Source organism: Ahaetulla prasina, chromosome 7, assembly GCF_028640845.1.
Source record: "Ahaetulla prasina isolate Xishuangbanna chromosome 7, ASM2864084v1, whole genome shotgun sequence".
NCBI lineage: Eukaryota > Metazoa > Chordata > Lepidosauria > Squamata > Colubridae > Ahaetulla > Ahaetulla prasina.
In genome coordinates this window covers 30,212,977-30,238,287 of record NC_080545.1, presented here as the reverse complement: position 1 = coordinate 30,238,287, position 25,311 = coordinate 30,212,977, and positions in this window count along the sequence as shown.

The window sequence follows — 25,311 nt, the reverse complement described above, 5'->3', positions numbered from 1 at the left end:
CAAAGCATTGAAGGATGTATTCTTTTTATGTAATATTAGCATCAAAGTGCTGATGTTGGTATGGCTTAACAAATAAGGAGCTAAAAAGAATAACTGTGCGGATAGTGCTTTATAGAATAAAAGTTGTTTAACCTGCACAGGAGATGAGTTTTGTGATAACTTTAAGATGAATACATTCGGGTAGACAAAAGCTTTCATGAATCTAAAACCATTTCACCTCATGTTAATCTATGAACCAGGGGTGAAATCTAAAAATTTTCCCTACCAGTTCTGTGGGCGTGGCTTAATTGGTGGGCGTGGCCAATTGGTGGTCAGATGACTGGGTGGGCGTGGCCAATAACAATAAATAATAAAAATAATAAATAAGGTATACAAGACAATAAGAGATACCAAAAACCAACTTTCACACTTTACACACACACAATACAACACAACTGACTCACATACAATGTAAAAGAAGCTGCACTTCACCCAAAATGGCCCCTGCAACAAGCAGAAACCTCACACTTTCACACTTTACACACATACAACACAACTGACTCACACACACACATACACACACACACACACACACACACACTGCCACATACAGCTTTGTGAGATTTTGTGTGTTTGCGTAGTTAGAGTAAAACACTGCAGAAACACACCAAATCTCAGAAAGCTGCACAAATATTTTATTTTATTATTTTTATTTATTTTTTTAGATAAGGGGTCTCCAACCTCAGTAACTTAGATTGTGGACTTCAACTCCCAGAGTTCCTCATTCAGCAAAGCAGGAAGTCAAAGCAAGCTGTAATCAGTAGCTGAAGAAAAACGCATGCCGTGCCCGAAAGGAGCAGTAATTATAGGTAAGTGAGGAGGGGGAATTGGCTGGGCATGGGTGGGGGCTTATAAGTGGGGGCTGTTAAAAAGTGAGTTTAAAAGCCTGTGAGGATCAGGAAACTCTTCTGGGATCACCAGAGGAGGCTTTTAAAACCTCGTTTTTTCCCTTTTTTTCCCCTTCAGCTGAAGAGGGTTTTTTAAAAAAAACTTTTAAAGGGTTTTGATTATCTCTGATCAGCCCTGCAATCATCAGAGGGCTTTTTTTTTTTTTAACTTTTCAAGGCATGTTTCAGCTGAAGAAAAACTGCTTTAAAAAGTAAAAAAAAAAAACCTCTGCTGATGGTGCGGCTCAGCAGAGGCGTGTGTGTGTGTGTGTGTGAGGCCAGGGATTTTTGCTATCGGTCCTCCGAACCAGCAGCCACCATCGCTACCGGATCGCGCGAGCCGGTCCGAACCAGGAGCATTTCACCCCTGCTATGAACACTTGCATCTCCTTTGCTCATAATGATGCTCTTCAGATATATTTAAATCTCCTAGCTTTGTGATCATTCAGGATGGAATTTATGGGAATTGAGGTCTAATATCTTTGGCAAATATGAAGCTGTTGAAAGTTGCCTTAATAAATACAGATATGGTAGTCATTGGTTATTTCCCCACTAGTAACAGTATTATCTAGAGAAGGAAAAGAAGAATATGAAGATCCTAGTCAATGGGAAGTATTATAGTGAGACCAGTGCTAATTATTTCATGAAGCAGACGACCAGGAAACTGCTATTTATTTTCTATCTAGTCTGCTTACCAGTCAAAAGGAGGCAGGAAGATATGTCATCAGTCCTGTTATGGTAGTGTTCTGACCCAGCTCTGCAAACATGACAAACCGTCTGTAGTTAAATCAATTATACCTTTATTAGGAACGCCAGCAGCCCCGGCAAAAAGTTTCTCTCTCACCGCAGGCTAACAAGTCTGTCCGGCAGGGAGATGAATAGTTGTCTGCCATATTTTTTCAACTCTGCCCCCTGCCTTTTATCTCCAGAGCTAGGGTGGGGCTTTGCTAGCAGCAGGATCAGCCATAGATTTCCATTGCTCTCCTCTCCTCTCCTCTGCCTTCTGTGCATTTGCACTTTAGGCACTGGACCCAGCTGTTCCCCCTCTTCCTCATCAGCCACCTCTAGATCTGGGGGCTATTGACTCTCCATCTGAGGGCTGATAGATGGCCCAGGCTCCGCCTCTGTCTCTATCTCTGACAGATCCATTCCCTCTTTCCCCTGACTCCCAAACCTCATCCTCATCCGATTTGGCTGCTGGATGGGCCAGCAGCTGACAGGCCATAACAGGTATTCATGTAGGCTGTGCAAGGCTGCTTGAGACATTGGTAGTAACCTTAAGTGTGGCAGACTCTGATGGAATCCTGGTTAGGCCAGATTATGGACTCAATGAAGTATAACAGACCAAAGCTGAATCCAGATTAGACAGTAGTTTGTGAATGTCTTAACTGGACCACAAATCCACATTTGTACATGGTGGAGTTTCTTTTCTGTTAATGTAATATTGTCTTTGATTTTGTGCTGTCCTTGAATGCTCAAATCAGTGTGGTGATAAGAAGCACTTTTTTTTTACAGCTGTGGATATTAACGAACAGCACCCTTCTTAGAAGGATAATATGCTGAAGGAGATTTGGTAAATACAACGTTAGACTATATCAGTTTCTCAGTGGAAGCATACAACATCTATTTTGGCAAAGCTACAGGAGTGATTTTTTTCTGCAACAAAAGTAATAATTACCTACTTCACTAGATTTTAGAAAACCCCAAGTTGCTATTTCAAACATAACTTGATCTGTTTGATCTAATTCTTAGAAATGCGAACAAACTGTTTGCTGGAGGTGCCCAGCAGAAACCGCCTTTAATGCAACTATGTCTGCATGTGCATTGCGCTGTTAACAAATGATTTCACTTACTAACAGTATCCATCCACAGTATATAAAAGAATATTCTAATTTGATACATAGTGTGGATAAAGTACCACAAGCTAAACTTTAGGAGATACACCGTTGTTCAGTATTATGCCAGGCTTTACCTGAGATTTCAGAAAGCCGGTCAGAACAGTTAATTGCAGGATTAGCGGAAGATTTTGCTTAGCTAAAGAAGCTGTTTTATTCAGTAGTCTAATTCTTGGCCCCTTGTCCCAAGGCAAGTATTACTTTGAGCTTGACTGTGTAGAATTGTTTGTAATGGAAATGTATTCTGGCTCGGAAAACATTGCTTTCAATTCTCTTTTCAGCTGACAATCACTGATTCCAACTGACAGCTCACTACTGAAAAGCTATCAGATATATTCCCACTTTAAAAGCAATTTTGTCACATCAGTCTGCCTTTCTAAGAGGAAGACACAGGCATAAATGATTAGGTGTCTCATATGCTATAGGTCCATTACCTAAATATTTATGTATCTTAACAAAAAATCATAAATAAGTACAAATGTGGCAGAGACATTTTCCTGTTTAAAGCAAGTATGAGGAAATGGATTCCTTCTTAGGAGTTGAAAGTGCAAGTTTTAAAAGGTAATATAAATATTATTTTATGAACCAAATCTGAATTTTTGTTCAGGGATAATCCTTGCTGTATTTCTTGATAATATGTCCCTGACATAGATTTGCCCTAAAGATTCTTATCTAACTTCTGTTATTATGATTTAAACTAAATAAACTAACGACCTCCAGGTCATATCATTCATCTATAAACCAAATGATGCAGAAATGTTGTTTCCATGAGTATTTCAGTATACTTTTATTGCAACCAAATTCTCTCACGCTCCCCCAGATTCTCTTAATCCAAAGCATCTCCAAAATGTATATTTCATGTTGATTTTAATTATATGACTACTCATTGTCCCTGTAATCCTTTGAGAAACTGTTGCATCTCACAAATCCATACCTACTTCTTGTCCTTTTAGGTTTTCTGGTGCCTTTTAGAAGGGTTGTTGGTCTACAATTCTGAGAATTCTCAGTCCATTTTGACCACAAATGCATCCATAGTGAAAATGTGCTGTTGGATTATCTCCACTTGCTTGAAAATATGCATGGACTTGATTCAATGGAGGGATTCAAATCTTCATATACATTCTCTTCTTCACTGTGAGAAACTTTTTCTTGAAATACTTTAAAGGAACTACTTTGTAAAAGTATATTAGAAAGCAATCATTCATATATTTCAAAATCAGCAATAAAATTTTTGAGAAAGTAACTAGAATAATTCCTTTCTGGAAAAGTCAAAAATAGATTCAACCTGGCCCTGTAGAATAATTGGCAATAAATCTTTTAAAAAACAACTTCTTAATCCAGCAAAAATATGGTTAAGCTATTTTTTCTCCACCAGAAAGCTTTAAATATATTTAACAGATCACATTATCCAAATAGGAGCCAACCTTTTGTTTTGATAACTGTCCACATCTTGGCAGATACCTGCAGAAATGTCCTTGGCTCTCACAGTTGAAGATTATAGCCTCCACATTCCAGCTCATCCTTCCCTCACCCCAGTTCTATGGCAAGTTGAAAAGCAATAATAGTCACAGGAAGCTTAAGTGTCTTTCAATCTTCACATGATATTTTTCTTTTGAGATATACATGTACCCATTTTCACAATGTATTTTTAAAAGAAAAACAAGATTAGCACTATTTTATAGTGTTTTATAGAAAAGGATTACCACCAGCAGCAAGGTGGATGGATTCAGTTGCAGTCCTTGCTTTACAATCACAACTGGAACCAATATTTTCACTGCTAAGCAAGGCAGTTTTTAAGTGAGTCAGAGCCAATTTTATGACTTTCTTGTCCTGGTTGTTAAGAAAATCACTGCAGTTGTTAAGTGACCCATGCATTTGTTAAGCAAATCCAGATTCCCTCATTGACTCTGCTTATTGGAAACTAACTGAGAAGGTTGCAAATGTTGATCATATGACCTTGAGATGCTGCAACCCAAATACTGGTAATTGATCTTGGAATGCTGCAATGGTCATAAGTTCAAGGACTGGTCATAAGTTGCTTTTTTCAGTTTGGTTGTAACTTTGAATGGTTTTAAACAAATGGATTTCAGACCAGGTTAGGGACAGATCATCATGGGGAAAATCTGCCTATGTAGTCACTAAAAGTAAAAAAAATGAGTTGATGACAGATAATCAATGAATCAATTTTACATAGTGGAATTTGCATTTTAAAAGCCTTGTAGCAGAAAAATTTCCCTGTTAAAGAATGAAAGATAGTTCGCATACCCTACCCACATTTTTTTGAGGAATTTACATTAACTGCTATGATAATTAAGAAAAGACAGTTTCCACATATTATGACTTGCTGCAAACATACAGTAAACTGTTATAAACATTTCAGAATCCTTTTTAAAAATCCTATGGTAAAAAAAGACAGGATGGGACACTTGCTGTTCTGAAAGCAGTTCTATCTATCTGTACAGGTCACTATGCCTATAAAGACTGTAATGCGTTTGGCAGAATAATAGGTTTTTATTTATTTATTTTTATTTATTTATTTATTTGATTTTTATACCGCCCTTCTCCCGAAGGACTCAGGGCGGTGTACAGGCAACAATAAAATACAGAACACCACAATATACCATTTAAAATACGAATTAAAAAACTTATTATAATTAGCCTAAAACCTTAAAATTTATAAAACCAAACCCCATTTAAAATTAATAGAGAATTTAAAATCGATAAAATTTATGTAATTTAAAATTTAAAATTTAAAATATAAAATTTAAAATTTAGGCCAGCCCCGCGCGAATGAAAAGATATGTCTTCAGTTCGCGGCGGAAAGTCCGAAGGTCAGGTATTTGACGTAAGCTTGGGGGAAGCTCGTTCCAAAGTGTGGGAGCCCCCACAGAGAAGGCCCTTCCTCTGGGGGCCGCCAGCCGACATTGCTTGGCGGACGGCACCCTGAGAAGTCCCTCTCTGTGAGAGCGTACGGGTCGGTGGGAGGCATGTGGTAACAGCAGGCGGTCCCGTAAGTACCCAGGCCCTAAGCCATGGAGCGCTTTAAAGGTCGTAACCAACACCTTAAAGTGCACTCGGAAGGCCACAGGTAGCCAGTGCAGTCTGCGCAGGAGCGGTGTTACGTGGGAGCTACGCGAAGCTCCCTCTATCACCCGCGCAGCTGCATTCTGGACTAACTGAAGCCTCCGAGTGCACTTCAAGGGGAGCCCCATGTAGAGAGCATTACAATAATCCAAGCGAGAGGTAACGAGCGCGTGAGTGACTGTGCACAAGGCATCCCGATCAAGGAAGGGGCGCAACTGCCGAACCAGGCGAACCTGGTGGAAGGCCCTCCTGGAGACGGCCGTCAAATGATCTTCAAACGACAGCCGGTCATCCAGGAGGACACCTAAATTGCGCACCCTATCCTTTGGGGCCAATAACTCGCCTCCAACAGTCAACCGCGGTTGCAGTTGACTGAATCGGGATGCCGGCATCCACAGCCACTCCGTCTTGGAGGGATTGAGCTTGAGCCTGTTTCTCCCCATCCAGACCCGTACGGCTTCCAAACACCGGGACAGCACTTCAACAACTTCATTGGGGTGGCCCGGGGTGGAAAAGTACAGCTGGGTGTCATCAGCGTACTGTTGGTATCTCACCCCGAAGCCACTGATGATCTCACCCAGCGGCTTCATATAGATGTTGAACAGCAGGGGCGAGAGAATCGACCCCTGCGGGACCCCACAAGTGAGGCACCTCGCGGCCGACCTCTGCCCCCCTGTCAACACCGTCTGCGACCGGTCGGAGAGATAGGAGGAGAACCACCGATACACGGTGCCTCCCACTCCCAATCCCCCCAACCGGCGCAGCAGGATACCATGGTCGATGGTATCAAAAGCCGCTGAGAGATCTAATAGGACCAGGGCAGAGGAGTACCCCCTGTCCCTGGCCCGCCAGAGATCATCTACCAATGCGACCAAAGCTGTTTCCGTGCTGTATCCGGGTCGAAAGCCGGACTGGAACGGGTCTAGATAGACAGTTTCATCCAGGTATTGGGGTAGCTGTCGCGCCACAGCACTCTCTACAACCTTCGCAACAAAGCGAAGGTTGGAGACTGGACGATAGTTACCCAAAATAGCTGGGTCCAGGGAGGGCTTCTTGAGGAGGGGTCTCACCACCGCCTCTTTCAAGGCGGCAGGGAAAACCCCTTCCAACAAAGAAGCGTTGATAATCCTCTGGAGCCAGCCTCGTGTCACCTCCTGAGTGGCCAGTACCAGCCAGGAAGGACACGGGTCCAGTAAACATGTCGTGGCGTGAAGCCTCCCCAACAACCTGTCCACGTCCTCGGGAGCCACAGGGTCAAACTCATCCCAAACCGGTTCAACAAGACGTGTCTCCTCTCTCGCTTGGATCATCCCAATTTCGGTCCAGACCGTCCCGGAGCTGAGCGATTTTATCGTATAGATAACCACTAAACTCCTCGGCACGTCCCTGCAAAGGGTCATCCCGCACCTCCTGATGAAGGAGGGAGCGGGTCACCCGAAACAGGGCGGCCGGGCGGTTATCTGCCGACGCAATGAGGGTGGAGGCGTAGGAACGCCTCGCCTCCCTCATTGCCACCAGGTAGGTCCTAGAATAGGACCTAACTAGTGTCCGATCAGCTTCGGAACGACTGGACCTCCAAGTGCTCTCTAGGCGTCTTCTCCGGCGTTTCATCTCCCTCAGCCCCTCAGAGAACCAAGGGGCCGGACGAGATCTGCGCCGGGTCAGAGGCCGCAAAGGCGCGACACGGTCCAGGGCCCCAGCCGCGGCCTGTTCCCAGGCCGCGACTAGTTCCTCGGTCGTGCCGCGGGCCAGATCCTCAGGGAATGGCCCAAGCCCCGACAGGAACCCCTCAGGGTCCATCAGGCGCCTGGGACGGAACCAACATATAGGCTCCGTCTCCCTGCGGTGGTGAGTGGCGGTCCGAAGTCTAGGCGAAGGAGAAATGATCAGACCATGACATAGGTTCTGTCACTAAATCACCTAACTCCAGATCATTTAGCCACTGTCCAGAGATATAAATCAGATCCAGCGTGCCTCCCCATGTGTGTAGGGCCATCATTTACTCGAATCAGGTCCAAGGCCGTCATGGAAGCCTGAACTCCCGAGCTGCAGTCGATAACAAGCCGGCTGATGGTAGGTTGAAATCCCCATGACTATAAGTCTGGGGGTCTCAACCGCCACTGCGGCAAGTACCTCCAACAGCTCAGGCAGGGCTGTGGTCACGCAGCAAGGAGCCAGGTACGCGATCAACAAGCCCAACTGATTCCTATGGCCCCACCTCACATAGAGGGATTCACAGCCGGCAATCTGAGGAACAGTGACCTCGCTCGGCTCTAGATCTTCCTTAATGACAACCGCCACCCCCCCACCCCTACCTTGGACCCTCGGCTGATGAAATGCTCGGAAACCTGGAGGGCAAAGCTCAACAAGGGAACCCCCTCTGAGCCCAACCAGGTCTCCGTAATGCCCATAAGGTCCGCGGACTCCCCTGAATAAGATCGCAGATCAGGGAGCTTTGTTAGCCACGGACCGGCATTACATAGCATCAACCAAGATCCAGGCTCTGAGGATCATGGCCTCCTGAGGAACGGGTAGGAACTGAGGGCCGGAGCACGTGATCGCCTTCAGACATCGAACACGTGCTCCCAACTCTCGACACGCCCCTCCGCCATATCTGCCTCTCCCACTAACCACACAGATGGGACCACACTTATCGTCAGGAACTTCACCCTCCCGCCAAACCTTCGGTCCTAAAACCCCGCCGCAAACACGCGCAGGGACTGGCCCCTCCTCGTGGGCTACCCCAGCACCCGCCTTACCTCCCCTTTAAAAATTCCCTATCTAAAAATCCCCACAAGTTCTTTCTACGCGCATGCCACCTCTGTGGATCCCAAGACCCGTCATTGAGGCCGGCCCTTGGTAACATAGAGGGCCATTCCTGCGAGGCGGGGGCACCTCGCAGGCGCAAGAGTTCAATTGAGGAATATCGCATAATAAAATCGGCGAAAAAACTAGCTCCATCTCGGAATTGGCTAAGATGGTGATATAAAATAGTCCTCAGTTAAGGACGGACGTATAATAGTCCGGTCAATGGACAGTCATGATGAACCTCCTGGTCTGTATCCAGGACCCAGATCTTAGTTTGGTCCAATAAATATAAGTTCTTAAATCCAGGATAGGTAGTCCAAAGCCAAAGTCCTAAACCTGAGAAAACAGGGTGGGGTTGGTGTTTCGCGTCCACTCGATGAAATTTGCTGATCCTGGACAAGTCTCCTCTCAGTTCAGTTCCTGATAACCCATGAAAACATGGTATATGGCCATAAGGATCGCAAAAAGGCCAGGCATTTAAAAATATATTTGCTAAAAAACATGTATTAACAACCAAACAATAAAATACCCATGTTTATGGTGCAGAGATAAGAAAGTTGCAATCTCATCATTGTCCGTAGCTTGGCATATGTATGGATAATTTGAATTTATAGTTTAACTGCTAGTGGCAATGTGCTGAATTTTATCTAGGTCAGGCATGTCAAATTCACGGCCTGTGGGCCAGATGCATCATGTGCTGGCCACGCCCACCCTTGGTTTAGCAAAAGGGGAAAAAGTCCCGATATGTCACGTGATGATGATGTGATGATGTAAGTTTGACACCCCTGATCTAGGTAAATCTATGATTGGCCTGTTTCTCTTCTCTTTCTTGTTAATTGGTTGTTTTGCAGCATTGTTTCATTTTAGCCTTCTTTTATGTGAAATTTCCTGAATGTAATAGAAATTATGTGAAAATTGCTGAGTAGTTTTGTGGCTGCCTATTTTTCAAAATGCTACCCATTCTTCCAGGAAATGTTAGTTGAGTTCACCAATTCTTTTTGTAAGAAAATGAATGAGAGTTGATGAAAGGGAAACCATGTTTCTCCTCATATTATCTATAAAGGAGCTTAGAAGAATGGTTACCAGAGAAAATTGGTAAAGAAGGCAGAGTTGAACAATTTATCATTCGGTAACATTTCTCATTTGGAAAATGCAGTAAGTTTCCAGTCAAGTTCTAAAGATGGTTGCTAGAATAGCTTGGAGAAGGGGCTCACCTGGGATGCCCTTTTCTCCCTCACCTGTCAAACATCTGATCCCTGTTTTTAAAGGATCAGGAGGTATATGCCATCGAGTAGTGATTTTAGGAACCCCTCTTTAGTGAAACATCTGATTAGATCCTCCATGTGTTTCTACCACACATTAGAGAACACAATACGTTAATCCTGTTAGCTGGGACAGATAGAGGCCTGAACTGCAGGAAGCATTAGCTCCTCTCTTGGCTTCAAAGAGAAAATCCTGCTTCTTATTAAGTGCATATTAGCATATAAAGCATCCTAAACTTAGCCTAAAGAAATACTTTGAACAACTGAAACCACATTTTTCATATACAGTATATCATTAATATTCATGTTCCAAAACAGTGGTGTGGATGTAAATGTGGAACATAACAATGGGACAGCTGCTGATCCTCATCCTGACCTCCTTAAATGGATTTGTTTTTAATTGCACTTATTTACGTAACAGGCAAATAAATATTGTTTTGAAATGTATATTATGCCTGTGAAAATTGTCTTAGACTTGCCTGGAGAAAGAGTTTTGTGCTGCGGAGGTAAAGTGATTTGCTTCAGTGAAGCAAAGAGGAAACACAGTGCTGAGGGAGGACTGTGAAGCAAAGCATGACATGGCAGCCTGATCTCTTTACTTCCTGGCAATTCTGCTTTGAGAAGGATTGTGCTTTGCCTGGACCCTCCTTGAAATGAACCCTTCTGAACATTTGCATTGCTTTGAAGTGTGTTCTTATTCTAAATTATGATAAAATGAAGCAACCCTTTAAGAAATTAAATTAGAGAAATACATTATTCAATGGGATTTTTTTATATATATAAAATGGAATATCCTTCAATGCATCCTCCTCTCCTCCTCCTCCATAAATCAGTGCTTTCCATTAACAGTTTTTCTAGGGAATGAAGAATTAGGAAGGCATCTTTTTTTCAATTATGTGGTTTCATTGACCTCTAGTAAGCTACACTTAGTTGTTCCTGTGCTACTGCTGCATTTTATATATCAACAAGTACAATACAGATCCAATATTTATATGCTTCTAACTTGTTTGACATGTCACAGTGTGTGTAACATGCCAATTTTCTTGGTATTTTTTTTTCATTTTTAAAAATTTAAATCACTAGAGATAAATGCTCAAGGAGGCAGGAAGCCATTAGTCTGAAATTCCTTCCAGCACTCAGGGCAGGATGGGAGGTGAGAAGGCAGCACTTTGCATTTCTATGAAAGAAACTAATAGTTTTGAACTCTATTCATGCTCCAACAAGTATTTATTTTCAAAGAAATAGTTTGAACCCAAATTCAGATTGTTTTTTTTAAGGTAGGGGAAGGCAAAGAAATATACTTCATTTCGTATCATGCATTTGCTTAATGTGCTTTGGAACCCCAAAGTAACCAAAATGCTGCTTTGCCCAATTGTGGTAATCTCATTATTTTCAGTCCTTAGTTTGAAATCAGATGTGTAAGGAGTGTAAGAACACGTTTTATAAAAGTTTTTATTAAAATAAGGTAATAAAGTTACAATAAAGTTGGTTACAAAAGGTGCTACCACATGCCTGGTTTTTTGCTATCATAAGCTAACATGGATCTCTCCTTATAACCTCTAGTGTGAAGAATTTTGTACCAAATTAAAAATATAGATTATTCAAATAACTACGGTAGCTGGTTCAGTTTTCAGAAATTTAATACTCACCCATATCCAGCAATTTATAAAAATTCAAAACATTTTTTCCTACTCCACCCATAGTAAAGATCATACAGATTATGAAATGCGAGTTATGCACGTGAACTGGAAAGGTACGTGAACTGGAAATAAATGAGTTCAGAATGAAATAACTGGAAATTTTTCAGAAGGATGAAGAATCAGGAAGGCATCATGGGGATGTAAGTGATCTGAACTGAGTGAACAAGAAACAGTACTAATTTTGTCCATCTTGGATTACCTAGCAATCAAGGAGCTTTATGAGAATGTCATCTATTTCAATGGGTGCATCCTGTGGATCAAGGAAATGATGTAATTAGAGAAAAAACTGAGCAATTCTTTCCCATTTGAGAAATTTTGGAAATCTCCTTAATCTCTGTTTTTTGATGCATGATAATATGATTTCCATAAAGTATTAAACGAAACTGGCAGATCTTAACATATATCTGATAATTAGATCCTTAATCTGATTATCAAAATGTAATTTTTCTGGGTGGAGACGACTTCCGGTGTCCAGCGGCAACGGTCGTCTGGAGGCTTCTCCTGCCTCCAGTGCCCGAATCCGGCCGCCGCCGAGGCCCCCAGGGGCCAGGTGTTCCGAAAAGGACACCTGCCGCACGGACGGCTCGCCAGGGGTCTCCCAGCCGACATACAGGACTGTGGGGACCGATGCTGGCGCGTCCTAGGCTCGGCGGGGTTTGGAGGCCACGGGCCATGGCCATTACTTTGGTCGTCGCCTGGGCCGCTGTGCCCGGTGACACCGGGGCTTTGGATTTATAACTGCAGCAGCCTGGTGGTGAACAGGGAACGGAGAAGAATTGAGGAATGGTGAAGGGAAGGGGATATCGGTAAACGCGAGTGGAGTGCTCCGGAGTGCGGGGGGGTTTTTCTCCCCTGCGGCTGGAAGGAGCACGAGTCATTCTGGAGAGAGGAGAACTTAAAATAAGAAGATTACCGGTTTTGTGGAGCTCTGGAGAGAAGAGGTGATGGAGAAATTTAGGAGGGAGGGTTTGAGGCCCCCCCTCCCTCTGGGGAACAGTGGTGGCGTCCAGCTTCCGCCTTCACTATGAGAATCTTGATGACATCACTTCCCTTCGGCTTCCTGGTTGACTAACTGTACTCTGGACTCGTTGCTCCTGTGAGTGCCCCCTGGTGGATCCGGAGGAAATTACAAGGATACTGTGCTTGCCTGAGGATTTTGAATTTTTTTTTTTCAAATGGCAAAAGGTCAGAGACCAACTGCTGGAGAGATGGAGAGAATTCTGGAAAAGTTATCTAATATGGACAAGAAATTGGATGATTTGCAAAGAGGCCAAACGGAAATAAGAGTAGAAATTGTGACTATCCAAAAGGATTTAAAGGATACTCAACAAGTCTCAGCAGAAAACAAGCAGAAAGTGGAAGGTCTGAGGGTGAGATGCGGCAGTGCAGAAAAGAGAGGAGACGACAGGCAATGCTGTGCTTGGACTACAGATGGATAAAATGTCTTATTTCCTTAGGTTTCAAAATTTTGGAAGAAGTGGACCAAGAAGATTTGAGAGATGTTGTGACTAAATTGTTGGGAGAATTCTGGGAGAGGTGTTGATTTCATGAATTGGGATGTGGATCGAGTTTATAGAGTTAACTCACAATATGCACGCACGCATGCAGTTCCCAGAGAGGTTCATGTCAAATTTGTGAGAAGAGAGACGAGATGAAATTCTTAGAAAACATAGGAGTGGGGCACTGATTTACAGGGGCAGGGAGATAGCCATTCTGAGGCAGATTCCCAGACAGGTACGTGAAATGAGAAAGAAATATTACTTTTTGTCAAGCAAATTGTACCAGAAGGGAGTGGGCTTCAGATGGCTGATGCCAGAGGGATTGATGATTTTCCGGGAGGGCATTACGAAAAAAAATAGTACAATTGCGGAGGCTACGGCCTACGTGGAGGAACACAAAGCCCTCCTGGAATCAGATGACCCAGGAATTGAAGAAGGGGAGGTTATAGACCATGGGGCGGAGGCTGCCGCTGTTGTGGCCCTGAGTTGGGTCAGGCTGAACCCAGAGTTCTGAGATCCAAAACTAGGAAGTGATAAAGATATTTGGTATTGTGTTGGTTTTCCTTATTCTCTTTGTACGATATTCTGTTTATTCTTGACCTTCTTTATTGCGTATCTAAGATTTGTAAACTTAGCTACTGTGTCACCTGCTTGCCATATGGCTGTTGTATGTGTTAAAAATTTGAGTAAAATTTTATCTTGATAAGAAAATGAAAATTTACCATACCTGATATGTATTTGTATAAACCTTTTTGACCAATAAAACTTTTGATGTAATTTTTCTGGGTGGAGACGACTTCCGGTGTCCAGCGGCAACGGTCGTCTGGGGGCTTCTCCTGCCTCCCGTGCCCGAATCCGCCGCCGAGGCCCCAGGGGCCAGGTGTTCGAAAGGACACCTGCCGCACGGACGGCTCGCCAGGGTCTCCCAGCCGACATACAGGACTGTGGGGACCGATGCTGGCGCGTCCTAGGCTCGGCGGGGTTTGGAGGCCACGGCCATGGCCATTACTTTGGTCGCCTGGGCGCTGTGCCCGTGACACCGGGCTTTGGATTTATAACTGCAGCAGCCTGGTGGTGAACAGGGAACGGAGAAGAATTGAGGAATGGAGAAGGGAAGGGGATATCGGTAAACGCGAGCGGAGTGCTCCGGAGTGCGGGGGGGTTTTTCTCCCCTGCGGCTGGAAGGAGCACGAGTCATTCTGGAGAGAGGATAACTTAAAATAAGAAGATTACCGGTTTTGTGGAGCTCTGGAGAGAAGAGGTGATGGAGAAATTTAGGAGGGAGGGTTTGAGGCCCCCCCTCCCTCTGGGGAACAGTGGTGGCGTCCAGCTTCCGCCTTCACTATGAGAATCTTGATGACATCACTTCCCTTCGGCTTCCTGGTTGACTAACTGTACTCTGGACTCGTTGCTCCTGTGAGTGCCCCCTGGTGGATCCGGAGGAAATCACAAGGATACTGTGCTTGCCTGAGGATTTTGAATTTTTTTTTTCAAATGGCAAAAGGTCAGAGACCAACTGCTGGAGAGATGGAGAGAATTCTGGAAAAGTTATCTAATATGGACAAGAAATTGGATGATTTGCAAAGAGGCCAAACGGAAATAAGAGTAGAAATTGTGACTATCCAAAAGGATTTAAAGGATACTCAACAAGTCTCAGCAGAAAACAAGCAGAAAGTGGAAGGTCTGGAGGGTGAGATGCGGGCAGTGCAGAAAAGAGAGGAGACGACAGGCAATGCTGTGCTTGGACTACAGATGGATAAAATGTCTTATTTCCTTAGGTTTCAAAATTTTGGAAGAAGTGGACCAAGAAGATTTGAGAGATGTTGTGACTAAATTGTTGGGAGAATTCTGGGAGAGGTGTTGATTTCATGAATTGGGATGTGGATCGAGTTTATAGAGTTAACTCACAATATGCACGCACGCATGCAGTTCCCAGAGAGGTTCATGTCAAATTTGTGAGAAGAGAGACGAGATGAAATTCTTAGAAAACATAGGAGTGGCGCACTGATTTACAGGGGCAGGGAGATAGCCATTCTGAGGCAGATTCCCAGACAGGTACGTGAAATGAGAAAGAAATATTACTTTTTGTCAAGCAAATTGTACCAGAAGGGAGTGGGCTTCAGATGGCTGATGCCAGAGGGATTGATGATTTTCCGGGAGGGCATTACGAAAAAAAATAGTACAATTGCGGAGGCTACGGCCTACGTGGAGGAACACAAAGCCCTCCTGGAATCAGATGACCCAGGAATTGAAGAAGGGGAGGTTATAGACCATGGGGCTGAGGCGGCGCTGTTGTGGCCCTGGAGTTGGGTCAGGCTGAACCCAGAGTTCTGAGATCCAAAACTAGGAAGTGATAAAGATATTTGGTATTGTGTTGGTTTTCCTTATTCTCTTTTGTACGATATTCTGTTTATTCTTGACCCTTCTTTATTGCGTATCTAAGATTTGTACTTAGCTACTTCGCGTCACCTGCTTGCCATATGGCTGTTGTATGTGTTAAAAATTTGAGTAAAATTCTTATCTTGCATAAGAAAAATGAAAATTTACCATACCTGATATGTATTTGTATAAACCTTTTTTGACCAATAAAAACTTTTTGAACAAAAAAAAATGTAATTTTTCTGGAAGGGAAGGCCAAGGACAGAAGTAGAGACCTGTTTAATCAGGCCAAAGATTTAGACCTTGCCTTGCATAAAATATTGGCCACTGAAACATGTCCAGGAAGCTCACCAATGGATATGAAGACAGGGAGCTCAGTACACTGGTCTTTGTGACAAACCCTCTGAAGTTTTTATGTTAGATCATTACTGTAATGCATACTTATGTGTGTCAGTTTAGCAACTGATAGCACTCTGATCAATTTTATACTAAAAGATGGGACTTTAACATGTCACAGAGCAAATCACTAGAGTCATTCTTAGAAAATAAAAAAGGAAGGGATGCATTTCTCTCCTTTGTAAAGCAGAAGAAGCATTATCTGATTTGGGACAGAATATTAGTGAATCAAATGGAAATAATCTCCAATGGAATCATATTTAGTTATATATGGAGAGGCCTCTAGCAAAAGAGTGACAACAAATTTAACAAAAAGCTCCCTCAGGCTCTTGATACTTGGTGATACCGTATCAGTAAACACAGGGATAGAAAAGGGTGTAAAATATACGGTGTCAAAGTAATTAATTCATGATGTGATTCTCAGATATCAGGCCTTCAGAAAATGACAGAGTGCTGCTTAAAAAGGACAAGAGTGAATAATGCACAGAAATCTTGGAATTGGGGAGTGTGCTACTTTTACCTACATTAATCTATTTCAAGAATGAGTACATCAATAAAAATCTTTGGCACAAATATGTTTTATGATTTTGGAAATAAAGTGTTATCTTAAGCTGTCTGTCAAAGATGAAAAATGAATTCCAAAGTAAATAAGTAGATTAGATTAAGTATATTGTAAAGGGGGATTTATACAGAAGGTATTGCAAGCTGCTCAAGGCCCTCTTATGTGTTTTGAATGGATTTGAAAAGTGGCTACTTTTACAAGCTCGATGGAGAAATGTGCTGGGGATTAGATAAAGTGAACTTTATGTTATGCTGATCTGTTTTGTAAACTTTGGATATGGTTTAAATTTGTTTTAATATGAAATAGACTTGCATTTTAAAAGTAACTTACTCAGAGAATAATTTAAAAATCAAAACTTCCAAGAGATTCATGTCCAAGGATAGAATTGGAAAAATGTATCTGATGATCTTAAACCAGTGGTAGAATTCAATTTTTTTTACTACCGGTTCTGTGGGCGTGGCTTGATGGGCATGGCAGGGGAAGGATACTGCAAAATCTCCATTCCTACCCCACTCTGGGGCCAGCCAGAGGTGGTATTTGCTGGTTCTCCAAACTTTAAAATTTCTGCTATCGGTTCTCTAGAACCTGTCAGAACCTGCTGAATAGCACCTCTGTCTTAAAAAGATGATTTAATTAAAACAGTGACATTAGCAATGTTTGAAATAGAAAGCAACAGCTCCCATTGTTTTGGACAATCAAAAAAAAAATCTGTAATGATATAAAGCAGCCAGGCATGAAAGTGTTTACCTAGCCTAGGGCCGTGATAGCTCAGGCTGTAAAGAAGCCTGTTATTAGAACACAGCAGCCTGCAATTACTGCAGGTTCAAGCCCGACCCAAGGTTGACTCAGCCTTCCATCCTTTATAAGGTAGGTAAAATGAGGACCCAGATTGTTGGGGGGGCAATAAGTTGACTTTGTAAAAATATACAAATAGAATGAGACTATTGCCTTATACACTGTAAGTCGCCCTGAGTCTTCGGAGAAGGGCGGGATATAAATGTAACCAAAAAAAATTACTTTTTGATAATTAGATACTCTTTTTTTATTTAAAACTTTATATATCATTGGTTTGGACTTTGTGCTTGAGGTGGAAAAATGTATCTGATGATCTTAAACCAGTGGTAGAATTCAATTTTTTTACTACCGGTTCTGTGGGCGTGGCTTGATGGGCATGGCAGGGAAGGATACTGCAAAATCTCCATTCCTACCCACTCTGGGGCCAGCCAGAGGTGGTATTTGCTGGTTCTCCAAACTTTAAAATTTCTGCTATCGGTTCTCTAGAACCTGTCAGAACCTGCTGAATAGCACCTCTGTCTTAAAAAGATGATTTCATTAAAACAGTGACATTAGCAATGTTTGAAATAGAAAGCAACAGCTCCCATTGTTTTGGACAATCAAAAAAAAAATCTGTAATGATATAAAGCAGCCAGGCATGAAAGTGTTTACCTAGCCTAGGGCCGTGATAGCTCAGGCTGTAAAGAAGCCTGTTATTAGAACACAGCAGCCTGCAATTACTGCAGGTTCAAGCCCGACCCAAGGTTGACTCAGCCTTCCATCCTTTATAAGGTAGGTAAAATGAGGACCCAGATTGTTGGGGGGGCAATAAGTTGACTTTGTAAAAATATACAAATAGAATGAGACTATTGCCTTATACACTGTAAGTCGCCCTGAGTCTTCAAAGAAGGGCGGGATATAAATGTAAACCAAAAAAAATTACTTTTTGATAATTAGATACTTTATTTTTATTTAAAACTTTATATATCATTGGTTTGGACTTTGTGCTTGAGGTGGAAAAAATGTAACTTTGATTTTGGGTTTTACCAATTAGATAGGTTTGTTGTTATAGAAATGGCTAGTTTATACTAGCATGTTGTTAACAACAAATGGTCAAAATAGGCAGTGCTCTATCTAATCCTGTTCCTGTCAATAGCGGCGTTCCCCAAAGCAGCGTTCTAGGACCAACACTCTTCATATTATACATTAATGATCTCTGGGATCATATTATAAGTAATTATGTTTTCTTCGCTGATGATGTTAAACTATTTAACACTACCAACAATACAGCTACCCTTCAAAAAGACCTTGACTTTGTGTTTGAATGGTCAAAAACTTGGCAACTCCACATGTCAACCAGCAAATGCTCTGTCTTACACATTGGAAAAAAGAATCTGAACACTAAATACAAGCTCGATGGACATTACCTTGTAGATGACCCCCACCCCATTAAAGATCTTGGAGTTTTCATATCAAATGATCTAAGTGCCAAAGCCCACTGCAACTACATCGCAAAAAAGGCTTTAAGAGTTGTAAACTTAATCTTGTGTAGCTTCTTCTCCAGAAACACTACACTACTAACCAAAGCATATAAAACATTTGCTAGATCAATTCTTGAATACAGCTCAACTGTCTGGAACCCATACCACATTTCTGACATCAATAAAATTGAGCGTGTCCAAAAATATTTTACAAGAAGAGTTCTCCACTCCTCTGATTACAACAAAATACCTTATGCCACCAGACTTGAAATCCTGGGTTTAGAAAATTTAGAACTACGCCGCCTTCGACATGACCTGAGTTTAACTCATAGAATCATCTATTACAATGTCCTTCCTGTCAAAGACTACTTCAGCTTCAATTGCAACAATACACGAGCAAACAATAGATTTAAGCTTAATGTTAACCTTTCTTGATTGCAGAAAATATGACCTCAGTAACAGAGTTGTTAATGCCTGGAATGCACTACCAGACTCTGTAGTCTCTTCCCAAAATCCCCAAAGCTTTAACCAAAAACTATCTACTATTGATCTCACCCCATTCCTAAGAGGTCTGTAAGGGGCGTGCATAAGAGCACCAATGTGCCTACCGTTCCTGTCCTAATGTTCCCTTTGATTGTATCCAATTTCGTATAGTTATTACATACTTATGCTTATATATATGCTTATACATCGTATAGTTATTTCATGCTTATTCTAAGTTTAACATAAACTAATAAAAAAATTTTCTATACCTCTAATTTTAGAATTGTGAGAGAGAGAAAGAATTTTTTTCTCCTCACCAAACATACATACAATATACAAGTTGGATTTCTCTAGCCTCATGCCATCCATATGTGTTGATTTTCCCCTCCCATAAGTCTTATTTGAGTTAAGGTTGGAAGCAGAATTAGCTGCAAGGACTGTACGTCATATTGCATCATGGGAGACTGGCAGTTTTTTGCTTTCTTCTTTAGGAATAACCTTTTAGCATTGGATTTTGGTAAAGGATGCTTGCATAATTTATTCCTAGAAACAGAAATATGGCATTATTCTTTAGCCAAAGCTCTGTCCTTTTGCTGGGTTCACAGAAAAAAATAAGTCTGAAATAACAGCCGTATTTGAGGCTTATCTAGCAGTACATTCTTCAGTGTTCAGCATGACATGTTTCTTAGCCTAGTGCTGTAAGGGCGAACCTATGGCACGCATGCCAGAGGTGACACGCAGCACCCTCTCAGTGAGCACGCGAGTCGTCGCCCCAGTTCAGCTCCGCCACGCCTGTGCGTGTGCTCCTTGCCGGCCAGCTGATTTTTGGGTCTCTGCCGCACATGCACAGAAATGGGGAACATGAGGGTGGCATGCACGCATGCATGGGAAGGTGGAGCGCATGCGGGACCCATGTGCACATGCATGGGGGCGCATGCAGGGCTGCACGCAATGCGTGGAGGGGTGGGGCGCATGCGCAGGGGCCACATGCGCATTGCATTTTGAGGGTTGGGCACACGTGCATTGGGCACTCGGTCCGGAAAAGGTTAGCCATCACTGGCCTAGTGCAATGGTCAGACTGGATCTATTGAGAAATTCTTTCTGTGCTCATGTACAAGTATTGGGAAGATAACTTGACAAATTTAATTAGCTCAGGGTACAAATGGACAAATCATATGCTTAATTGGAGAGGCATAATGTTGAAAATAGGCTTTAATGTTTCCCCAAATCACACACAAGTTAAAGTTTGTGCCAGAATAATAAGGTAGTCTTTGACAACAATTGGGTAGGATTAACTGTGCATAAAAATATTGAAACAATTGAATGGCATATTAAAAAAATTAAAAAGAAGAGTGAAAGACTTCCATTCCCCTTTATGAAATCTTGATTTTAGCAGTCATGGGGCAAGTTGATAGTCTAACTTTACAAAAAAGTAATTACCCATAATTACTTTTGTTCACCACTGTATTTTTCAATGTTCATCTAATTATTTCTACAGTTCAGTATCTAATAAACTAGTTGATTTCAGCTACACTAAGATGATATATATATTTTCTTAAGTATACAAACAGTCCAGTTTCATTAAGGCCTTCTTAAAGACAGTATTCTGTTTTGCAAACTTCTGGAAATATGCTTTACTTCCCCAAGTTGAAGCCTTTTTTTCTTTTGTAAATTAAAGGTCACCCAGTAAGCATAATTAGTTTAATTGGGGCTGACAGGCTTAACTTGACTTTACCATAACACTCTACCTACCATATGCTTTTTATCTCATGAAGGCTATGTCACTTTTCCCAATGCTGATCACAATAGATGCATATCTGTGCAATAGAACATTGTACTGAAATAGGAAACCTATGACTTTTCAGATGCTGTTGATCTCATGGTCAGGAATAGTAAACTAGTGTCTATCTATATCCATATGGCTTCTCCCTCTTTCCCTCTCTTGTGTGTGTGTGTGTGTGTGTGTGTGTGTGTGTGTGTCTGTGTGTCTGTCTGCCAGATATCTGTCTTGGATGTCTCCAATGTCTCAAAGTAGCATTCAGAGAAAATTTTTTTTTAAAAATAACATCTTAATGATAAACGAATAAATTATATTGATAGTCCCAATGCGGGGAGATACCAAAACCTAACATCACCCATATGATCTTTCCCACACCCATTTTTAAAACTTCTTTAAGTAAACATATTACTTACCACTGATAAGCTCTTGCTATAAGGCCCTGTAGAAAGAACTCTTGAAGATAAGGACCTTCTGTAGGGCCTCCCTTATCTGACTTTTGACCTTTCTTTACTGAGATAGTGTTACAACCTGCAGGTTGTATCATTGAGGATCTTATTTGGGGATTTAGTCTGTAGAAACAATGTCAGAAGCAGTGGGACGTTTCCTGCTTCTTCACTAGTCTTAAACTTTTCAAAAATCTAGTTGATGTTTCATTTCGTTCTCTTTAATTCTCTGGGAATAAGCATTCTGTCTATGGTGTGACACAGAGAAGGACTCCATATTTGGTCATATTTGGAAATTTCAAAACATGGCTACTATTCCAAAAACTTCTGTCACCCATTCTGGAATGTGTGAAATAATGGCTTTTAAAAACAATTAATTATTAATTATTAAAAATAATTATTCTAATATTTCCAAAGTGTTTGGGAATGGTTTTAGAAAACTATTACCTTTTTATTAAAAATCCTTGATTCATTCTTATATTGTATCCTATTTTTATTCCTGAATAGCTTCCTTTGCTTTCTCCCAGCTTTGCTGTCTTCCCTTTCTTTGATATGTAATATATTTTGTGGCTGATTAATATAGAGTTTGGGATAGGAACTTCCTTCAAAGAGACATTTAATATACAATTCTCAAATGCTGAATAATTAAGAGCACCCTGGTAACCTAGCAGAGAAAAATAACTTTAACAGATACAATCACTGAATATTATTTATCATCATGTGTAATTTATATTAATTTAACACGTACAAAAGAAATCTACAATTGCTTTTTTAAAAGAGCATAACAATAAAACAGGTTTCATGATTACTAGATGCAGGCTAACAATTATGTTTTTTTAATGGACATTCAGTGCAAGGATCATGGCAAAAGATAAAAACTTAATAGGTTGAAGCCCTGCCCTTTTGAAAGATATGTCTTAATGGACATATAAATGGAGCAGGACTTTGATCACACTCTTGTGACTGCCATCTTGATTTTTTGACCCACTGCACACACCATTGATTCAGTTTACAAATATGAGTTGTAGTCAGTCAGAGAAAAACAAATGTTGCACTCTATTAAGTCCACAAAATAAACAATAAGAAGCCAAATATTTTTTACATTCCTGCTTCTAAAATATATGAAAAAGAAAATTTAAAAAATGTTACTGACTGATCAAATTACTAAACATCTCTTGTTGATCGTTTAATTTTGTCCAGTTTGTTTTTGTCTGGCTTTGAAATCAGGAAAACAGAAGTGGAAAAGTGCTTTAATAACACTTTGTTTTGATTACCTTGTGGCTATCTTTCCAAAACCTGACAAGTAGCTTGCTTGATTTCTATGATAATAGAAAATTTGGCGGAGCTCTGGAAGCACAGAGTTTAGGGGCATTGGAAATCTATTTTTGCAAATTTACTGCCTTTAGTGGTAGGATAGATGACAGATGGGTTATACTGATAGATGAGTAGATAGATGGATAGATAGATGGATAGATAGATGATAGATAGATGATAGATAGATATAGAGATAGATAGATAGTTAGATATAGATAGATATAGATATAGATGGAAAGAGAAAGATGGAAGAGAGAGGGGGGGATAAAGATATTAGTTTTTTGGATTAAAAAAAAGACATGAACTCTTATGAGTTCATCTGTATACAAAGATGTAGTTTTGCAGTCCCTGTCTGAAAGTGCAGAGTGCAGCATAATTGGGGCATTGAAAGTCCATGTTGTAAATTTGTTGCATTGTTGCAATTTTTCTTTCTTTTGGTGGATCTCTGCAGTGGGATACTTACTTTTGTCAAACACAACTGTTCTGTCCCCCCTTCCATGTCACGGAGAAATGCGAGCTTCACAGTCATTTTATTGACACAGACCTGATTCTTCTGTAGGAAGCACAAGGCTTGGCAGCAACCGTGCAGAGGCCTGCCAAGTTCTGAAGTCTAAATCTGGGACAGAGATAAAAGCACTCATGTCCCAGTCCCGTTGCCAAGCTTACAGGAAAGAAAAGTCTTTAACTCCTGATCGACCGAGCTGCAACACACGCTGGGTAGTTTTTGTCCGTCACGAAGCCCAACAGCAGCTCCACCCGCTTTTATCCCCTATGGGGTATGGCTCCGTGACTCAGAACTCTCTGAGCCTGCCACACCTTTTCCTCTGTTGCGCACGCTTATCTTTACGTCGCTGCCTTGGGTCGATCCAGGATTGATCGTCAGCAGCTGGGACTTGGGGCATTGCCAGGGAAGAGGAGGAGGGTCTGGGAGAGGGAGGCCTTGTCAGCTCCTCCTCCTGGCCTGCAGCTGGAACTTGGGGCGGTGCCAACGAGGAGGGTCCTGGCGACGGAGGCCCTGCTGGCTCCTCTCCCTCACTCTCTGAGTCACTTTCCTCCATGAGGGCAGGCTCGGGGGCCGGCTGGGGGCCGGAGCCACAACAACAGTATGTATAAGTATAAGCATGAAATAACCATACGAATTGGATACAATCAAAGGGAACATTAGGACAGGAATGGTAGGCATGCTGGTGCTCTTATGCATGCCCCTTACAGACCTCTTAGGAATGGGGTGAGGTCAATAGTAGATAGTCTTTGGTTAAAGCTTTGGGGATTTTGGGAGGAGACCACAGAGTCAGGTAGTGCATTCCAGGCATTAATAACTCTGTTACTGAAGTCATATTTTCTACAATCAAGATTGGAGCGTTTCACATTAAATTTAAATCTATTGAGTGCTTGTGTATTGTTGCGATTGAAGCTGAAGTAGTCTTTGACAGGAAGGACATTGTAGCAAATGATTTTATGAGTTATACTCAGGTCATGTCGAAGGCAACGGAGTTCTAAATTTTTTAAACCCAGGATTTCAAGTCTGGTGGCATAAGGTATTTTGTTGTGATCAGAGGAGTGGAGAACTCTTCTTGTAAAATATTTCTGGACACGCTCAATTGCATTAATGTCCGAAATGAGGTGTGGATTCCAGACAGGCAAGCTGTATTCGAGAATTGGTCTAGCAAATGTTTTGTATGCTCTGGTTAGTAGTGTAATCTTTCTGGAGAAGAAGCTACGCAAGATTAAGTTTACAACTCTTAAAGCCTTTTTGGCGGTGTAGTTGCAGTGGGCTTTGGCACTTAGATCATTTGATATGAAAACTCCAAGGTCTTTGACAGGGTGAGGGTCATCTACAAGGTAATGTCCATCAAGCTTGTATTTCATGTTCTGATCCTTTTTTCCAATGTGTAAAACAGAGCATTTGCTGGTTGAGATGTGGAGTTGCCAAATTTTTGACCATTCTGTCACAAAGTCAAGGTCTTTTTGAAGGGTAGCAGCATTGTTGGTAGTATTAAATAGTTCAACATCATTGGCAAAGAGAACATAATTACTTATAATATGATCACAGAGATCATTAATGTATAATATGAAGAGTGTTGGTCCTCGATCGCTACCTTGGGGGACACCGCTATTGACAGGAGCAGGATTTGATAGGGCACTGCCTATTTTGACCACTTGTTGTCTGTTTGACAGGAACACTGTTATCCAATTATGGAGGGGTCTAGAGATGCCCTAGGATTATAGTTTTTGAAGAAGTGGATTCTTTTGGTGGATCTCTGCTGCGGGATACTTATTTCTCAATTGCACTCTACTCACAGTGGCTCTGTCCTTGTAACGTTTTCCTTAGCATTCAGGCACTCAGTGTGATCATGTCCTCTGTGCTAATATGACAGCTGCTGTTCTTTGTGATATCAAGAGTAACGGTTGACACAGTATAGGGCAGGATGATGTGAAACCAAATTTACTTTCTGCAGAAGTTCAAATAATGGAAAGGATTGTTCTGATTATTGAGATTCAATAACATTTAATATATAGTGGCC